Genomic DNA, 19,165 nt, shown 5'->3' on the forward strand with positions numbered 1-19,165 from the left:
TCAGTTTAAATGCAGAATGAAATTTTTGCATCCATTTTTCTTTCTTGTGAAAGGTTTTTACCCCTCAGCTGTAAAAGGCTGACGGGGTTTTGTCGTCACGCGGCCATGCAGGTGGATGGGGTGGCTGGTAGCGTGGACACCCAGGTTTCTGAACATGATAACTTGAAAATGATGCTGCATCCGATTTCCAAACTGATATCATAGGTGCATGTACGAAACGTTTCTGACGAGTTTGAAACCTAGTGACCTTGAAGTAAAAGTCAAGCACAAAGTTTTCGGAAAATTATGTAAACACGATAACTTGAGAATGAGTATTTTTAAATTCATGACATAGGTGCAGCTACTAAAAATCAGGAATTAGTTCAAATCCCAGTGACATTGAACTTAACATCTAACTGTCAAAGAAGGTGGTGAAAGCTTACTGATTTGGGCTTGTTTTTTTCGGTTATTGAGTCATCTATACACCCCTCAAGGCCAGGTTGTATAAGGGTAAAGTTGCCCACAAGTAATACATCATACAGGAAGTATGTCTCAACTTGATCCTTAAACTTCATCCTTGAAATGTACTTTTTCCTTGAAATTCTGGACATGTGAAAGCATGCAGGTGTAAAACACGTCATTTGCTTTGCTTTTCATTTATATTCATGCTGATGCAATGTTCTTATTTAAATTCAGTCTATGGTTCTTGCACAAGTCTTTTAAGTCACAACTCATCTGCATCTCATATCACTGAACTGCAGGTTTGTTGTGCTGGTGTGGTGACTGGTTCCTGTGGGAAAGTCTGTGAAAGTCAAATGAAGTGACATATAACTTTCATAAACATAAATATCAACACTAAAATCTTCCAAAACAACTTTTCATTTCTGGTTATAGTATTGCATTAACAGTTTAGAGAAACAGCAAATCAATCAAAGTAAAACATAAAATATAGCCACTGTAGTAATTAAACATTTGTATCTAAATCCACTCAAAATAATTAAGAATGCAAGCTAAAGGTTTGCAAACATCATCATAGCTTTCCTGCTCCTGATGTCAGATCTTCTCTGCAGTCCTCTTTTAGAGTAAATCGCTGTCCTCCACACACGTATCTGCTGCTGGAAAACAAGATTGGTGAACCTGATATTATGAAATTATTTATGTTTTTTCTCTGAAAACAGGTGATGTAAAACCTAAAAAAGTCCCTCATCCTGGCCTCAAGGATTATCCACCACTTGTTAATATCAGATAGGACATTAGTGAATTCTAAACAGATCTGTAGCTCAATTTAGATTAGACGCTGAATTAATCAAAACATAAAACAAGCCATGAAATTTTGCTTCTTCTACTTACAGAAAACTTCTTTATTTAGCATATGGATAAAATAAAACATAACCATATATGGGTCACTTATGACATGGTGTAAATATGTTATTTAGGATCCGTACCTTCCTTTTGTTGCTTTTAACAGCTGATGTGCCTCCAACGCAGTCTAACAACACCAGAGACCTGACTTTGAAGAGAGGCCTCCAGCTGAATACACAACATATAAAAAAAGAAAATGGCGTCATTTGTTGCTTGAGTTGCTGAGAGCTGATAAGAAAATGGAGTAGAGGTGTTTAAAAGCAGAGCAAACACATCTGTTTCCTGTACCTGCTGCAGCCCTTGATCCCTGATGTTTGGATCTGTCAGATCAGCACTGCTTTTCATTCTCAGCCTCACTACAGTCCTCTTCTGCACATCTGGAAATGGCAAATGAAATAATAATAATTATTTTCATCTTAAAAAAAATTCTTTAGTTTTGTATCAAACAGAAATGAAATGTATTGATGGACTTGATAAGAATAAGACTTATATAAGACCAGAAGCTGCTTCTGGCCTGCTACCGCTCCTCAGTGGAGAGTGTACTCTCCTGCTGCCCAGGTGTTTGGGAAGCAGGCGCCACAACTGAGAACAGGAAAGCTACGCAGAGGGTATTAACACTGCCCAAGAAAATCATTGGCTGCCTTCTGCCGCCCCTGGAAGTGATGACGATAAAGGCTACTCTGTTCTAATTTCTTTCATTGTATCAAGCTATGTAAATTACAACAGATTGTACCTTTCATAGGAAGTCTGATGTCAGTTGGTGGAGTTGTAGTAAGAGGAGTAGCAATGGTATTATCTGTTATAGTTGTAGTTGTAGCAATAGGAGTAGCAATGGTAGTATCTGTTGTAGTTGTAGCAACAGGAGTAGCAATGGTAGTATCTGTTGTAGTTGTAGCAACAGGAGTAGCAATGGTGGTATCTGTTGGAGTTGTAGCAACAGGAGTAGCAATGGTGGTATCTGTTGGAGCTGTAGTTGTAGATATAGGAGTAGCAATGGTGGTATCTGTTGGAGTTGTAGTTGTAGCAATAGGAGTAGCAATGGTAGTATCTGTTGTAGTAGTAGTAACAGGAGTAGCAATGGTAGTATCTGTTTGAGTTGTAGCAACAGGAGTAGCAATGGTGGTATCTGTTGGAGTTGTAGTTGTAGCAATAGGAGTCGCAATGGTAGTATCTGTTGTAGTTGTAGCAACAGGAGTAACAATGGTGGTATCTGTTGGAGTTGTAGTTGGAGCAACAGGAGTAGCAATGGTAGTATCTGTTGTAGTTGTAGCAATAGGAGTAGCAATGGTGGTATCTGTTGTAGTTGTAGTTGTAGCAACAGGAGTAACAATGGTGGTATCTGTTGGAGTTGTAGTTGGAGCAACAGGAGTAGCAATGGTAGTATCTGTTGGAGTTGTAGCAACAGGAGTAGCAATGGTAGTATCTGTTGTAGTTGTAGCAATAGGAGTAGCAATGGTGGTATCTGTTGGAATTGTAGTTGTAGCAATAGGAGTAGCAATGGTGGTATCTGTTGTAGTTGTAGTTGTAGCAATAGGAGTAGCAATGGTGGTATCTGTTGGAGTTGTAGTTGTAGCAATAGGAGTAGCAATGGTAGTATCTGTTGGAGTTGTAATAAGAGGAGTAGCAATGGTAGTATCTGTTGTAGTTGTAGCAATAGGAGTAGCAATGGTGGTATCTGTTGTAGTAGTAGTAACAGGAGTAGCAATGGTAGTATCTGTTTGAGTTGTAGCAACAGGAGTAGCAATTGTAGTATCCGTTGGAATTGTAGTTGTAGCAATAGGAGTAGCAATGGTGGTATGTGTTGTAGTTGTAGTTGTAGCAACAGGAGTAACAATGGTGGTATCTGTTGGAGTTGTATTTGGAGCAACAGGAGTAGCAATGGTAGTATCTGTTGTAGTTGTAGCAACAGGAGTAGCAATGGTAGTATCTGTTGTAGTTGTAGCAATAGGAGTAGCAATGGTGGTATCTGTTGGAATTGTAGTTGTAGCAATAGGAGTAGCAATGGTGGTATCTGTTGGAGTTGTAGTTGTAGCAATAGGAGTAGCAATGGTAGTATCTGTTGTCGTAGTAGTAACAGGAGTAGCAATGGTGGTATCTGTTTGAGTTGTAGCAACAGGAGTAGCAATGGTGGTATCTGTTGGAGTTGTAGTTGTAGCAATAGGAGTAGCAATGGTGGTATCTGTTGTAGTTGTAGCAACAGGAGTAACAATGGTGGTATCTGTTGGAGTTGTAGTTGGAGCAACAGGAGTAGCAATGGTAGTATCTGTTGTAGTTGTAGCAATAGGAGTAGCAATGGTGGTATCTGTTGGAATTGTAGTTGTAGCAGTAGGAGTAGCAATGGTGGTATCTGTTGTAGTTCTAGTTGTAGCAACAGGAGTAACAATGGTGGTATCTGTTGGAGTTGTAGTTGGAGCAACAGGAGTAGCAATGGTAGTATCTGTTGGAGTTGTAGCAACAGGAGTAGCAATGGTGGTATCTGTTGTAGTTGTAGCAATAGGAGTAGCAATGGTGGTATCTGTTGGAATTGTAGTTGTAGCAATAGGAGTAGCAATGGTGGTATCTGTTGTAGTTGTAGTTGTAGCAATAGGAGTAGCAATGGTGGTATCTGTTGGAGTTGTAGTTGTAGCAATAGGAGTAGCAATGGTAGTATCTGTTGGAGTTGTAATAAGAGGAGTAGCAATGGTAGTATCTGTTGTAGTTGTAGCAATAGGAGTAGCAATGGTGGTATCTGTTGGAGTTGTAGTTGTAGCAATAGGAGTAGCAATGGTAGTATCTGTTGGAGTTGTAATAAGAGGAGTAGCAATGGTAGTATCTGTTGTAGTTGTAGCAATAGGAGTAGCAATGGTGGTATCTGTTGTAGTTGTAGCAACAGGAGTAGCTATGGTAGTATCTGTTGTAGTTGTAGCAACAGGAGTGGCAATGGTAGTATCTCTTGTAGTTGTAGTTGTAGCAATAGGAGTAGCAATAGTAGTATCTGTTGTAGTTGTAGCAATAGGAGTAGCAATGGTGGTATCTGTTGTAGTTGTAGTTGTAGCAACAGGAGTAGCAATGGTAGTATCTGTTGGAGTTGTAGCAACAGGAGTAGCTATGGTAGTATCTGTTGTAGTTGGAGCAACAGGAGTAGCAATGGTAGTATCTGTTGTAGTTGTAGCAATAGGAGTAGCAATGGTGGTATCTGTTGGAGTTGTAGTTGTAGCAACAGGAGTAGCAATGGTAGTATCTGTTGGAGTTGTAGTTGTAGCAACAGGAGTAGCAATGGTAGTATCTGTTGGAGTTGTAATAAGAGGAGTAGCAATGGTAGTATCTGTTGTAGTTGTAGCAATAGGAGTAGCAATGGTGGTATCTGTTGTAGTTGTAGCAACAGGAGTGGCTATGGTAGTATCTGTTGTAGTTGTAGCAACAGGAGTGGCAATGGTAGTATCTATTGTAGTTGTAGTTGTAGCAATAGGAGTAGCAATAGTAGTATCTGTTGTAGTTGTAGCAATAGGAGTAGCAATGGTGGTATCTGTTGTAGTTGTAGTTGTAGCAACAGGAGTAGCAATAGTAGTATCTGTTGTAGTTGTAGCAATAGGAGTAGCAATGGTGGTATCTGTTGTAGTTGTAGTTGTAGCAACAGGAGTAGCAATAGTAGTATCTGTTGTAGTTGTAGCAACAGGAGTAGCTATGGTGGTATCTGTTGTAGTTGGAGCAACAGGAGTAGCAATGGTAGTATCTGTTGTAGTTGTAGCAATAGGAGTAGCAATGGTGGTATCTGTTGGAGTTGTAGTTGTAGCAATAGGAGTAGCAATGGTAGTATCTGTAGGAGTTGTAATAAGAGGAGTAGCAATGGTAGTATCTGTTGTAGTTGTAGCAACAGGAGTAGCTATGGTAGTATCTGTTGTAATTGTAGCAACAGGAGTGGCAATGGTAGTATCTATTGTAGTTGTAGCAATAGGAGTAGCAATGGTGGTATCTGTTGGAGTTGTAGTTGTAGCAACAGGAGTAGCTATGGTAGTATCTGTTGTAATTGTAGCAACAGGAGTGGCAATGGTAGTATCTATTGTAGTTGTAGCAATAGGAGTAGCAATGGTGGTATCTGTTGGAGTTGTAGTCGTAGCAACAGGAGTAGCAATGGTAGTATCTGTTGGAGTTGTAGCAACAGGAGTAGCAATGGTAGTATCTGTTGGAGTTGTAGTTGTAGCAACAGGAGTAGCAATGGTAGTATCTGTTGGAGTTGTAGTTGTAGCAACAGGAGTAGCAATGGTAGTATCTGTTGGAGTTGTAGTTGTAGCAACAGGAGTAGCAATGGTAGTATCTGTTGGAGTTGTAGTTGTAGCAACAGGAGTAGCAATGGTAGTATCTGTTGGAGTTGTAATAAGAGGAGTAGCAATGGTAGTATCTGTTGTAGTTGTAGCAATAGGAGTAGCAATGGTGGTATCTGTTGGAGTTGTAGTTGTAGCAATAGGAGTAGCAATGGTAGTATCTGTTGGAGTTGTAATAAGAGGAGTAGCAATGGTAGTATCTGTTGTAGTTGTAGCAATAGGAGTAGCAATGGTGGTATCTGTTGTAGTTGTAGCAACAGGAGTAGCTATGGTAGTATCTGTTGTAATTGTAGCAACAGGAGTGGCAATGGTGGTATCTATTGTAGTTGTAGCAATAGGAGTAGCAATGGTGGTATCTGTTGTAGTTTTAGTTGTAGCAATAGGAGTAGCAATAGTAGTATCTGTTGTAGTTGTAGCTATATTAAAGAAGTTTGGCCATGAAGAGTCTGAAAAACAGGATGACAGATTTAAGGAGAAAATTAGAAAGAAATTAGAAAAAAATATAAGTATAAAACTATATTTATATAAAAAAAAATAGGTTGTATGATAAAACATGAAAAATGGTCACAGTAATTTCCATTAAAGACATCTTTTAGGCACATGGATGATTTCGTGTTGAGTTATTTAGTTGCTGTCATCATTACTATTGTTATTATTAGTTATTGCAGTACACCCCTGCTGCTATCACCATGTTCTTATTTCGGACAGTCAGTTATACTAGAGAGATATAAATTCATATTTTCTTACCTGTCAGCTGTGTTATCTGCACATTGAAGAAAGAAAAAAGAAAAACTCCTGTAAAAACAAAAGAAATCAAAATTCATCCCAAACAATTCAGTTCAGTTTTATTTATAAAGCACCAAATCACAAGATCAGTCACCTAAGGGCACTTTATATTGTAAGGTAGAACCTACAATAAAACATAAGCAAACCAAAACATATATACTGTATATATGTACTATTTCTCAACTAGAAATATAAGAAAAGAGTACAAACCAAAGATGAGCAGTTTCATTAATCTTCCCTCCATGATCTGCAATTCAACGCCCTGAATAAAATGTTTTTTTGTTTTTTTTTTAAAAATCTCCATTTATAAATACATAATGTATAATGTATTTCTATGAGTGTAGTCTTACCTCTTGGCTTTGTTTCCTCACTATGACAAAATTGTACCAGTGTATCTCCTTCCCCTTCTCCATTAACTTTTTATAATAAATAGTCCATAGCTTGGAGTTGTGTTTTTTGATTGTGCACTGAGCCAAAACATCACGTCTATGAACCGTGGCAAAGTGAGCAAATTCCTAGAGATGAATGTTAGCAGGGCACTTTGTCACGCTTGAAAACACATGTACGTCTGCATGTGTGAGTAAAAGAGACGTCTCAGATATTCAGATATATTTGGTTTGCAACTCACCGCAATTTGAATGATCTATGGTCAAGGCATTTGCTTAGTCTAGGTTAAGTTTTCTTAGCATTGCAGGATCATTCAAAACTTTGTTTGTTTAAAAACGAATCCGCACCAGGTCAGCTTCTTGTTTGTTTGCAATTTTCATTAAGAAATTTTTTTTATATCGTCCTGACCACCATATGTACTGTATATTTGACAAGAAAGAAGTAGAGCAACAATAAATATATTACATTTATCATTCCTTCTGGCACAGATTATGGCTTTTTAGTGTTACACTCACAGAGCACTAAGAGAAGCTAAAGGGAAGAGAGCCACACAGAAACAAAGGTCAAAGATGTTTTAGTTGTTGTAATGGTTTGCTTTTATTGATGGGAGAGGCGTGAGTTTCTCAAAATGGGCTCATTGAGTGCAGCACGGATAACATCTTGGAAAGGCTACGGCTGCTGTGAATACTCAGAATAAGATCTCTGACTGCAGACTGGATACATCTCGGAAGGGCTGGCTCGGAATAACATCTCTGGGTGCAAATTGGATGACATCTCGGGGAGGCACACTGCCGTGAGTTCTCAGAATCGGCTCCTTGAGCACAAGAAATGACAACATCACAGAACGCAAGTATGGCGAAGCTCGCGGCTCTCCAACAGGAGATTGAGAGACCAGTGTTGGACTATAGAACTGCTTTGAAATTCATATGAGCTGTTCGCACTAAAGTAAAAAGCACCATCACTTCATGCGGATACGCTTTCGGCGCCAGCTGCGGTCTCAAGGCTGGAGCCGAACAAAAACACCCTGATAACGACTGTGTTTAGTCTGTTCCTTCCCATTCCATGCAAGGCCACCTGGGTTGGCTGGAAGACTGTTTACTTAGCCTAGCAGGGTGAAGGACACTGTCTCAGCTGAACTATGGACACACACACACATACATATACACTGATATGCACACACTCATCCCCCCTCCCTTTCCAAACACCTTCGACGCTTATTCCCTTCCGATGCTGATGGTGGATCAAGGAGACCAGCGCACACAGGCTCGGATGTACTGTCTAAATCGGCTGTCTCTCACCCTTTACCCACCCCTGTTGCTTGTCATGTGTTTCTTTGGTGTATTAAGAGTTTTTTCATGTGCTTTGTGCAGAGATGTTTTTTTCTGTTCTCAAACTGATCTCCCTGTTGGAGCTCAGTCTGGGGGGAGTTATTTTTTTCTCCTTATCTTTCCTCATGTGGTGCATTTTCCATTGTTATACCTCTCTGACCTGTCTTCCCCATGTGATGTTTTGTGTAACGTATGTATGGTCGGAGGGTAAGATGGCGCCACCATTGCGTGCAATAGGTCGGCAGCCTTATGAAATTTCCCCTTGTGGGACTAATAAAGGTATATCAATTATTAATGAAAGTTTATTGGCTGTTTGAAATGATTGGCAGTAGTTATTGCACTGATGTAATATTGGCTCTCATTCCAGATTTCATTGTTTGTATGGGAACAAAAAGAAATCATACACATTCAGTAGCTGTCATGCAAATTGGAGGAATAAATGAAAGGGAAACTACACTGCAAAAACTCAAAATCTTACCAAGTATATTTGTCTTATTTCTAGTCAAAATTATCTCATTACACTTAAAATAAGACACAATCAGCTACAGGGCAACATTTCAGTAAGCTAAAGGAACTTGTTTCAAGACAGTGAATCTTGAAACTAGAGAAAAACTAGAGATTTTTCACTTGTTCCACTGGCAGATTTTTTCACTTAATACAAGATATTTTAGCTTAAAATAAGTGAAAAAATCTGCCAGTGGAACAAGTGAAAAATCTCTAGTTTTTCTCTAGTTTCAAGATTCACTGTCTTGAAACAAGTTCCTTTAGCTTACTGAAATGTTGCCCTGTAGCTGATTGTGTCTTATTTTAAGTGTAATGAGATAATTTTGACTAGAAATAAGACAAATATACTTGGTAAGATTTTGAGTTTTTGCAGTGTAATGAGTCCGGTCGGCTCTTGTATCTTGGAAACTGAAAAATAAATATTGCAGAACCTCTTAGTCAGTTAGTTCAGTGCAATATAAAAATGCCATATAGTGCTGAGTGCAAGGGAGGCGGCTCCCAAGACTTAAAGTTTGTATCTGTAATGGTACATTAGTGCCTATGATTTCCACTTTGCATATCTGGAAAGGCAGCATCAATGCTGATAGGTATACACAGGTTTTAGAGCAACCTATGCTTCCATTCAGATGACTTCTCTCAGGAAAAACATTGTATATTTCAACAAATAAGGATCTAGTACAGCAGCATGGCTTCATAGTATTGTGCTGAACTGGTCTGCCGATATTTCACACCCTTCCCCATCAAATTCAAAAAAAATTTTGACTGGTGGTTTTTTCTCATTTTAAACATTCAATATTTTTTCTGTGTTTATGCAATTTGCAAACCATTTCACATGGGTTGGACTTGTATATGGGTTAGTAAAAGGGACATTTCTGTATATTTGGTTTGCAGCTCACCACAGCACTGCACAATCAGGACATTTGCTTACGGCGTGCTTTCTGTGGCAGGTCTATTCAAAACCGTGTGCTTGTTTTGAAAAGGCCAGGCAAGCAGCTTGTCACATGTACCTCCCCTACCACTGCGTATCCCTGTTTTCTTGATACATAAAAAAGAGCAGATTCATTTAATGTTCATTAAATAAATGTGTAGATTACTTTAATTTATTCATACATTGTATGCAAAAAGAGTAAAAGTAAAACTGAAGAAGTTATATTAACCCTCTCGAGGCAGGTGTTGCTGATTTGCAACAGTTAAAAACTAACAACCTGATTACCCCACATACATATTTTATGAGTTTTTTTTATTCAGAAGTACCACTGCAGGACTTGGTTGTGCATTAGCAACAAAAAGTTTAATTTGAGCCTGAGAGGGTTAATCAGAATGACATTAAATTCAAGGACAACAACATGACAATAGCCATTTGAGCAGCAAAGTCCAGCCAAAAGTGTGTCCTTCCATGAAGCACATACTTCAATTTATATGGCTAGTGATTGTGGTTATTGCTCTGAGGTAGTATTAGTTTTCATTCAAGGTTTGTTGTGCTGTATGCATAAAGAAATAGAAACAAAGATGTGTAACCATAGCTGATTTCTTAAGTAGTGAAACTTATCCCATGATTGTCCTGTCTCGTGCTTTGAAGGAAACAAAAACACTTTTAATTATTTAAATTATTAATTATTTAAATCAGTCTTTTTCTTTCTCTTGTAATTTCATTCTGGCCAAGTGAAACAGAGTTCACATATATAACAAAAATGTTTGCAAAAAAAGACAAATCTATTTATTTATTTATGTATTTATTTATTTATAGGGAACTTGATTGGCTGTGCATGACAAGTCACCTGGAGATAAGTTATCTGAAGTTTTAGAGCTGGGTCACACCCAAAACACTCCCTTGTCAGTCATACATGTATAAATGCCTACGTGCACCACACATTTATGCATAGCCCATTCGTACCCTTTTTGAGTGGTCCCTCATTATAACGCAGATCACCTTTTGCGGCCTTGCTGTTTCGCAGGTTTTTTAAATGCAAATTTTCATGGTTTCTTTTTTACAGCGCATTGTGTTCTGCATCCTGACTGGCTGTAGACCATCAATCAATCTCCTCCTTGCTGTGTCTCCTGTACAGTACAGAATGTGTTCAGCTTGTCAAATTTACATAAATCTTAGATCGCTGGCTGTGTGACTCTGAAGTGCTGCACTTGTAAGTTTTCTCCCCAACAAACACAACAATGTCGACAAAACGTTTTGTTTGCACCATCAAAGACACCTGCGGTAGCACCCAAAAGGCAGAGGAAGATGCTAACTATCGCACAAAAAGTTGGACTTCTGGACATGCTAAAGGAAGGTAGAAGTTACCGTGTTCTTCGGACCATAAAGCTCACGGAAACAAAACAGTCAGAGAAGTCAAACGTTACTCAAGTCATTCTTCTTGCTTTCTCTACTGTCATACGATTGATTTATTAATGTCGAATTCTCTCGCAGCTGCTCTACTCCCATGTTCTGGATCTGAAAACAGGGTTTGGTCTTTGGTTTCATTCTATAATACTGGACTTATTTTTCTAGGAAGGTTTGGACTTTGAGAGAGTTTAAACAAGAGAGAAAAGTGTGAAAATGTTCATGCTTGTCTGAGAAAAGTGTATAAAGTGTGTAGTGAGTGGTTTTACAGTCTTAAAACATTTATAATAATTGTAAAAAATAAAGCTGGCTACTTGCTTCACCTATCGCGGGTTATTTTTAGAACATAACTCCCGCGATAAAGGAGGGACCACTGTACACACAAAAGCGTGGCCAGTGTTTATCTTCTTCCATTTTCTTCCATTATTCTGTCAGCACAGAAGGACACGCTAGAACTTCACTCATTTTCAGAGAGGCCTGTTAATATCTGCACTTCACTATTAATGAATGGTAGAATATTCTGGAAGTAAAAGGAACATCTCTTATAAAGTCCAAGATTTATCATGACCAAAAGTTTTCTTCATCTTGAATGCATAATTGACCTGTGAAACAAGAGTACTGTATAAGTTTAATGATTACAATATTGTTCTATAAATTGCATCCCTTCTATAGCATCCACAAACATAAAATGTCCCAAACAGGCATTTAAATCAAGTGTCTTTTTGCAGTTCTCACTCCTGGACACTAAATTTAGCAAGTGAGCACAGTAAACAATACACCTGCAAACCAAGAGCAAATTTACACCACAGCAGAATTGTTAGTGCTAGCATTAAGGTGAAAGGGCTGCTTGTTCTCACAAAGCTACGGTCTAAAGTCTAAAGATAACTATAGTTTAATGCGATCTTGTCTTGTTGTATATCATAAATGACTCTGTATACAATCACAATCATATCATACAATAAAGATTAAGCACTTGTCAAATTTCTAATGATGTTACGTGAGTAGTAAATGATCCCCAGGTGCTGCCTGCATGTGTCCTTGTCCCAGAATGCAGTAAAAAGCTTCCAGACCATTGCTGTAAACTGCATGACAAGCTATCTCAAGCTATCTCCTGAGATGTTCTCAAAACTGTTTACAGCCTGTGCTGAAGGAAGCAGAAATGATACTGAAAAAGCTTCTGACAAAAGTAGTTTTGGTTATTGTTTACTTAATAAATACTAAATAAAACATAAGATATTTAAAAGCAATAAGTTATTGTAAAGGGTAAAGGGTAAAATTGCAAAGTTTAGATGAACCAGTTGAAAGAGCTTTGGCTTGTTCACTCTGGCTACAGAGGCTTATTCGTACGTTTTTTTCTCACTTCCAGGGTGAAATAAACGGGAAAATGGTTAAACATCCAAGGACAAGAGCACGTGTCAGATAAAAGTATTTCTATGTAACTGTAATGCTACCGAACTCGTGATTTACTATTCTCTATGAAGGAGTCAAATGCTTGAGGTGTCAGCTTTGTGTGGATAATCAAAAACGGTCTAAAATCAATCAGGGCAGAAAAGAATATTATTTATTAAAGTTGAGTTAAAATCTGTTGCGGAGATTTGTATAATAGTTTTAAAATATAATTTAAAATGAAGTGAAATGAAAAAAAGTTTAAAAATTGTCATTAAATAGTTTCATGTGATATTATTTACAATATTATTTATATTACAATGTGTACATAATCACTGATATTTCTCACAAAATCCATTTAATTTATAGACCACTATGTGAATATAGAGATGTTTACATATTTCTTCTTGCTCTTTTTATACTCAATGTTTTATACTGGTTATGATTTATATCACAGTGACAATGTGATGCTGATCTTCATCTTTGATTTCATCCTAATTACATGCAGTTTTAGGAAGTACAACCATCTACTAAAAACTGTTACAAATCAACCTGTAGCAAATCCCATTTTCATTCATCAAAATCAAATCATTTTTAAAAAAAATGTCCACAGTTCTAAACGACTGAAAGACAAATATCAAAGGTCAGAACTGTGATCAGGTCATGCTTATTATTGATGATAAATCACGTCAACCTTCATGATGCAGAGACTTAATTCCAGCTTTGCCTGTTATAAGGGTTAACTGCATTTGTATTAACATGAACCCTTGGATAGTCTAAACCATGTTGAAGTGGCTGTGGCTGCTGCTGCCGCCATGGTGGTTGTAGTTCCAGTTGCTGTAGTTCATCTTCTTTTTCTCCATCAGAAAATTTCAGGATTAAGCAACACAGGAGTCCATCGAGAAAGACGTTAAAATTTGTGAAATAATAAACATTTACAAAAATTGTATTATAGTCAGCTCCTGGCTGCCCAGAGGTGGGCCTGCTGTATGCTAGGTACCTAAGAACCAAACTGGGGAAGTAGACAGCAAAGAACGTGACCATTGAGATAACTGTGATGCCTATCTTTACTATGTTTGTGGCAGCAAAGCTTAAAATAGCTGTTGAAACAATGGCCACAGCCAATCCACAAATGAGGATTTCTAGTAGGTAATCTGCCTCAATGGTGTAGAGCACAGAACTGTAGTGTAAAACACAAATCAGTAAAGAAACCACAGAGAAAACACAGCGTAGTGTGGCTCCCAGGTGTGGGCGATACAGGTATAGGAGTGATATGAGGGCAGTCAGGAGATGTATCATCACTAAATACCGTCTTGAAAACATCCACAGGTATTCGGTGTACACACATGGGTTTCCAGAACAGGTAGCTGCAGCCAGGTGACTTCCGAAGGTCATTGCTCCGATGACATTTAGAACATCGATGAAAAGCAGAACGAAAAGAGAGATGTGGGTGTTCTGAGCACCTCTGAGGTTCATGTGCTCACATGAAAAGGACATGATGAAGCTATTTTTAAGGAGGCTTAGGGCACCTCGTTGGAACCAGAAGGCACCGATGTAGGTAACCAGGCCCAGCAGAGAGGTGGACAGGAGAATTCCTGCAGCCAAGTTAGTGTTTACCACAACACCCCAATTTTTTGTGCCAATTGCCAATTTTGGGCCATAGGGCGATTTGCTGATCACATCTGTGATGTTCTCCATGACGTGGTGATCTTAACCAGCTTTGTGAACCTGCTGGAAGAGAGAGAAGACCAATATCTGTATTAGTATTTTGCCCTGCAAATTACATTACTATACATTATATATTTTCATGTATAATTGTTGTAAAATTTATAGTGTAATGAGAAACATGTTGCTGCCTGTTCACATAAAGGGCACAGGGGCTTAAAATGTGCTAACTGACTGAAGTCTTTCTTGCTTCTCTTAAGCTGTCACGGTTCTGGGTCAGTTTGACCCAGTATTTTGAGATGTTATGTTTTGATTTATTTTTGAATGATGGATTGTTCTTTATGCTTCTCTGGTGCTTTTTTGGGGTTTTATGATGAATCTGCATTTCAAGTTACTTTGGTGTGTTGGATTGTTTTCTTATTCTCTTAGTGCTTGTGATGATGATGATGATGATGATGTTCTATGTTCCAGCTTATTCTGGTTTATTTTTAGTTCTGCCCATGTTAAGTCCGTGTTTCTTAGTCTGCATTTTTGTGTCTTATTTCCTGTTTTATTGTGAAAGTCTACGTCTTATGTTAGTGTGTGCAGCTTTGCTCCCCCTGTCTCGTTAGTCCAGTTTCTCCCAGCTGTGTCTCCCTCCTGTTGCCCATTCCCTGATTACCATCCTGTGTATATTAGCCCTGTGTTTTCCTGTGCTCAGTGTCATGTCGTACCCTCAGAATTATGCCTGTGTGTTCAGTTCGCAGTGTCATTGCTCAGTTCATGTTTTCGTTTATCACCAGCAATAAAGCTAAGGTTCTCAGTTTCAATTCAGTCTCGGAGTCTCGCATTTGGATCCTCCTCTCCATCCGCATGCACACGGAGCCCTGACATAAGCTCTCATTGTGAAGGCAGACATTTGAAAATTAAAGGCTGGAATTGACACTTTTCTACAATAATCAACAGGAAGAAATATATACCCTCTGCTCAACAAACAGGAAAAACAACAACAACAAAAAACATTTAAAACATTTTGTTCTGTCAGAGAATCAGAGAACATGTAAAAATCATGTAAAAATCATTTAGTCTTTTAATTTTTACATATACAACATGAGAATTTGAGAGTAAAAAGACATAATTTAATCTTACTTTATTTACGAAGTGATCTCCTGTCTCTGGGGTAAAATTCACCAACTGACAAACACTGCCACACTGAGCTGCATATATATGGATGTAATTATGTCATAAAAACAATTAGTCAAGCACATGTCTTATCGGGGTGTGTTCTTCTATTGGTTATAAACCATTTACAGCATGTGAAACAGACTGCTGCAAAAGTATTCACAATATGTTTTTGTCAAAACATGCCACGTAATTCAAAATAAAAAGGATTTTTGCTGTTAAGAAAAAAGTCATGAAAAAGATTATAGGACATCTTTAGTGCATAGACTGGGGTGTTTTCATAGATATAATTCCATGTGAAGCAACCCCCCTCCAGTAACAGAAAATATAATGATGTTTATAATTTATACTAAACATTTTATAAAACATTAAAAGCTTTATTAGAATGTTTTAGTAACATCAAAACCTGGATAGTAATTTTTTAGAACTTTTATTTTTATTAAGAACAAAACTGAAGACATTCCTTGGCTTCCTATGTGTTTTAGGATTGATTTCAAGATATTATTGCATGTTTTTAAATCCCTTAATGGGTTGAACACCTGTCCAGATCACAAAGGGCATCAATGCGCTTTATGCAGTATGTTGCTTCAATGTCACTGGTCTGCTGACCAGCTCCTCCATATTCTAGAGACTGAACATAATAACAAGGGGTCAACCTTTCTCTGCCATAGAAACTGTGGAATGAGGTAAAAAGTACAACTTAAAACATATTTTGGTCTTTCTTTTTCAACCTGAAAGCTTGGGTATTTGTGTGTGTGTGTGTGTGTGTGTGTGTGTGTGTGTGTGTGTGTGTGTGTGTGTGTGTGTGTGTGTGTGGTATTAGGATTGGATTGGAAAGGATTCAGAGAAATCTCTGTGCGCAATGGACAAGGCTAAAACCCAGTATTGGATGCGTAGGATCTTTGGGCCCTCAGGCGGCACTGGATTAAAAACAAGAAAAATTCTATCATGGAAATCATTTTATGGATTCAGGAAGACTTTTCAAAAACAGTTAACTGTCATTGTAAACATGGCTTACTGTACCATTCACAACTGAAGCTTATATGTTTTGAAACTGTGTTTGTAACATGTAACTTAAGTGCACAGATTCATAATTTGTATTAGTTTTTACACATTAAAATCTGTTGTGGAGATTTGGATGATGTTTTACAAAAAAGAGAAAATGTGTTTGTAATGTGTCTCCAGGCTGTCTGTTTTCTTCCCTCTCATTTTACTTGCCATTTCCCTGGGTACGAAGACTGCAGCCTGTTGCCCATTTGTGAATCTAAAGCTAACTGGAGGAAGGAGGCTTTGAATGGACCAACCAGGAATAAGGAGAGGCTCATAAAAGGAAACTCGCCTGTGGTTAGAGGCGGCTTTCTCGTCCACTCGCTAAGGATCGTTTGGCACATGTGTTGAGCTGCCCTGCAGCATTCAATTTGTTTGTGAGAGGTTTGTGGTGGTAGTAAGAGGGCTGGGTAACTCTGGGGGAACCTGTACATTTTCACACATGTTTTCTGTTAAAAAACACTAGGTAGTAGGTTGGTGCCACCCATGTAATGTTTTGAGCTTATTTTGTGAGATGAGGATTAGGATCGTCTTTCTTTGCTGTTTCCCTCTTAGAGTAAAGCTCAGCTAGGTTCTGGTTTTGTCTCTTTGGCACAACCTAGCGCTCCCTTTCTCCCCCACATTGTTGTATAAGCTGTTGTTATGTGTGGTTGGGGTTTACTTTTGTTGTTTGTTTGTTTTTGTTTTTTTGAGAAGTTGATCTGTCAAAACCAGGCATAACAGTGTAAAAAAAAAACAACAACTTTAATTAAAAAGGATATTTTTTTATTACAGTGTTTGTGTAGTTGCTGTAATTTGTCACATAATCACATTTATAGTGCATTCTGTGTGTACTTATTCTTCTGTGTTATACATTGGCTTTAAAATCACAGTAGAGGTACAATAATCATCTTAATCTCTGATTTAAAATTCCTTTCATCCAATTTTAAATTAAATTAATAGAACATAAAGTACAGCCATCTGAATAATAGTGCTATCAACCTTTAACTAGGCCCTCACCCATCTAGTCATTTTTTTAAGTGATTTTAGTGTCCACAGTGGCAAATACTTGGGAAAAAAATACTACATGTAGCTGATTTCAGAGATATGATCGAGTCAAACTTCATAGCACAGAGACTTAATTCCAGTTTTGCCTGTTATATGCAGTAATTGCATTTGTATTAACATGAACCCTTGGATAAATTAAGCCCTGTTGTTGCTGCTGCTGCCATTGCTGTGGTGGTGGTTGTTGCTGCCATGGTTGTGGTGGTTGTGGTGATTGTTGCTGCGATTGTTGTAGTGGTGGTTGTTGCTGCCATGGTCGTGGTGGTTGTGGTAATTGTTGCTGTGATTGTTGTGGCAGTTGCTGCAGCCCTTGTTCTTGTAGCTCCCATTGTTGTGGTTGTTGTTCTTCTTCTGCTGCAGACATCTTCAAAATTGAATAGCACAAGAGTCCATCGAGAAAGACTTGAAAGTTTGTGAAATAATACACATTTACATAAATTACAAAATAGTCTTCTATTGGCAGCCCAGAGATGGTCCGACTATAGATCAGGTAATCAAGAACAAAAACCGGAAGGTAGACAACTAAGAAGGTGCACAATGCAACAGTTACAATTCGTAGCTTGTCTTTTTTCCTCCCTGTGAGTTTAGATTTTGCAGTTATAGCCAAAGCCAGTCCGCAGGTGAGAACTTCTTGCATGTATAGTACTTCAATGGTGTAGAGCATAGAACTATAGTATAAAACACAAATCAATAAAGACACCACAGAGAAAACACAACGTAGTTTGGAACCCAGGTGTGGGTGGCAGAGGTAAAGGATTGAAATGAGGGCAGTCAGGAGATGTATCATCACTAAATACCGTCTTGAAAACATCCACAGGTTTTCGGTGTACAAACATGTGTTTCCAGGACAGGTAGCTGCAACCAGGTGACTTCCTAAGGTCATTGCTCCGATGACATTTAGAACATCGATGAAAATCAGAGCAAAAAGAGAGACATGGGTGTTCTGAACACCTTTGAGGTTCCCATGGTCACACGAGAAGGACGTGATGAAGCTTCTCTTAAAAAGACTGAGTGCACCTCTTTGGTCCCAGAAGGCACCAATATAGGTAGCCAGGCCCAGCAGAGAGGTGGACAGGAGAATTCCTGCAGCCAAGTTGGTGTTTACCACAACACCCCAGTTTTTTGTGCTGAATTCCATTTTTGGGCCATAGGGCGATTTGCTCATCACATGTGTGATGTTCTCCATGATGTGGTGGTCTTAACCAGCTTTGTGAACCTGCTGGAGGAGAGAGAAAAACAACATATTTTCAATTGAATATTTTGCTGTTCTGACCTTATTTGTTTCAAAGAAGACACTGTTTACAGTGCGATAAGTCATATATGTTTTTTAAATCAGAACTGTGCAGTAGCTCTTTGCAAGACTTTCCTATGGCTTATTTTTGTGAAAAGGTAACCGAACGTTGAAGTATAATAAAATTGAATGAATACACAGGCAAACACAGCTTTATTTCAAGCCAAATTCAAATTTTTAATGAATTCATGTGTATTATGTAGAACACAAGCAGAAAAAAAAGAGATTTGCTTTAAAGGTTATAACCTATGTTGTAGCTGTGTGACTTTTACTCGACTGAAAAAAACTGAAAAATGTGTGGAGCATAGGGAACAGAATCACTCAGAAATAAGTTTAGACTCCAATTTCTCAAGATGTGATACTGTGAAGCATCACAGTCGTCATCATCAACTTAAAATAAAATGCTTTGCAACAGTCCAACACTTCACCACAGTATTGCAAATTAACTACTGTAGTATTTTCATGGAACATAGTCAGTAACAAGACTGTTTTGAAAATGTAAGTGATACAAAGTATAGATATTTGCCTTAAAATACAGAGAGTAAAAGTTAAAAGTTGTCAGAAAAATAAAAGTTCAACCATAACTCAA

This window comes from Aulonocara stuartgranti, assembly GCF_965226115.1.
Source record: "Aulonocara stuartgranti genome assembly, chromosome: 3".
Taxonomy (NCBI): domain Eukaryota; kingdom Metazoa; phylum Chordata; class Actinopteri; order Cichliformes; family Cichlidae; genus Aulonocara; species Aulonocara stuartgranti.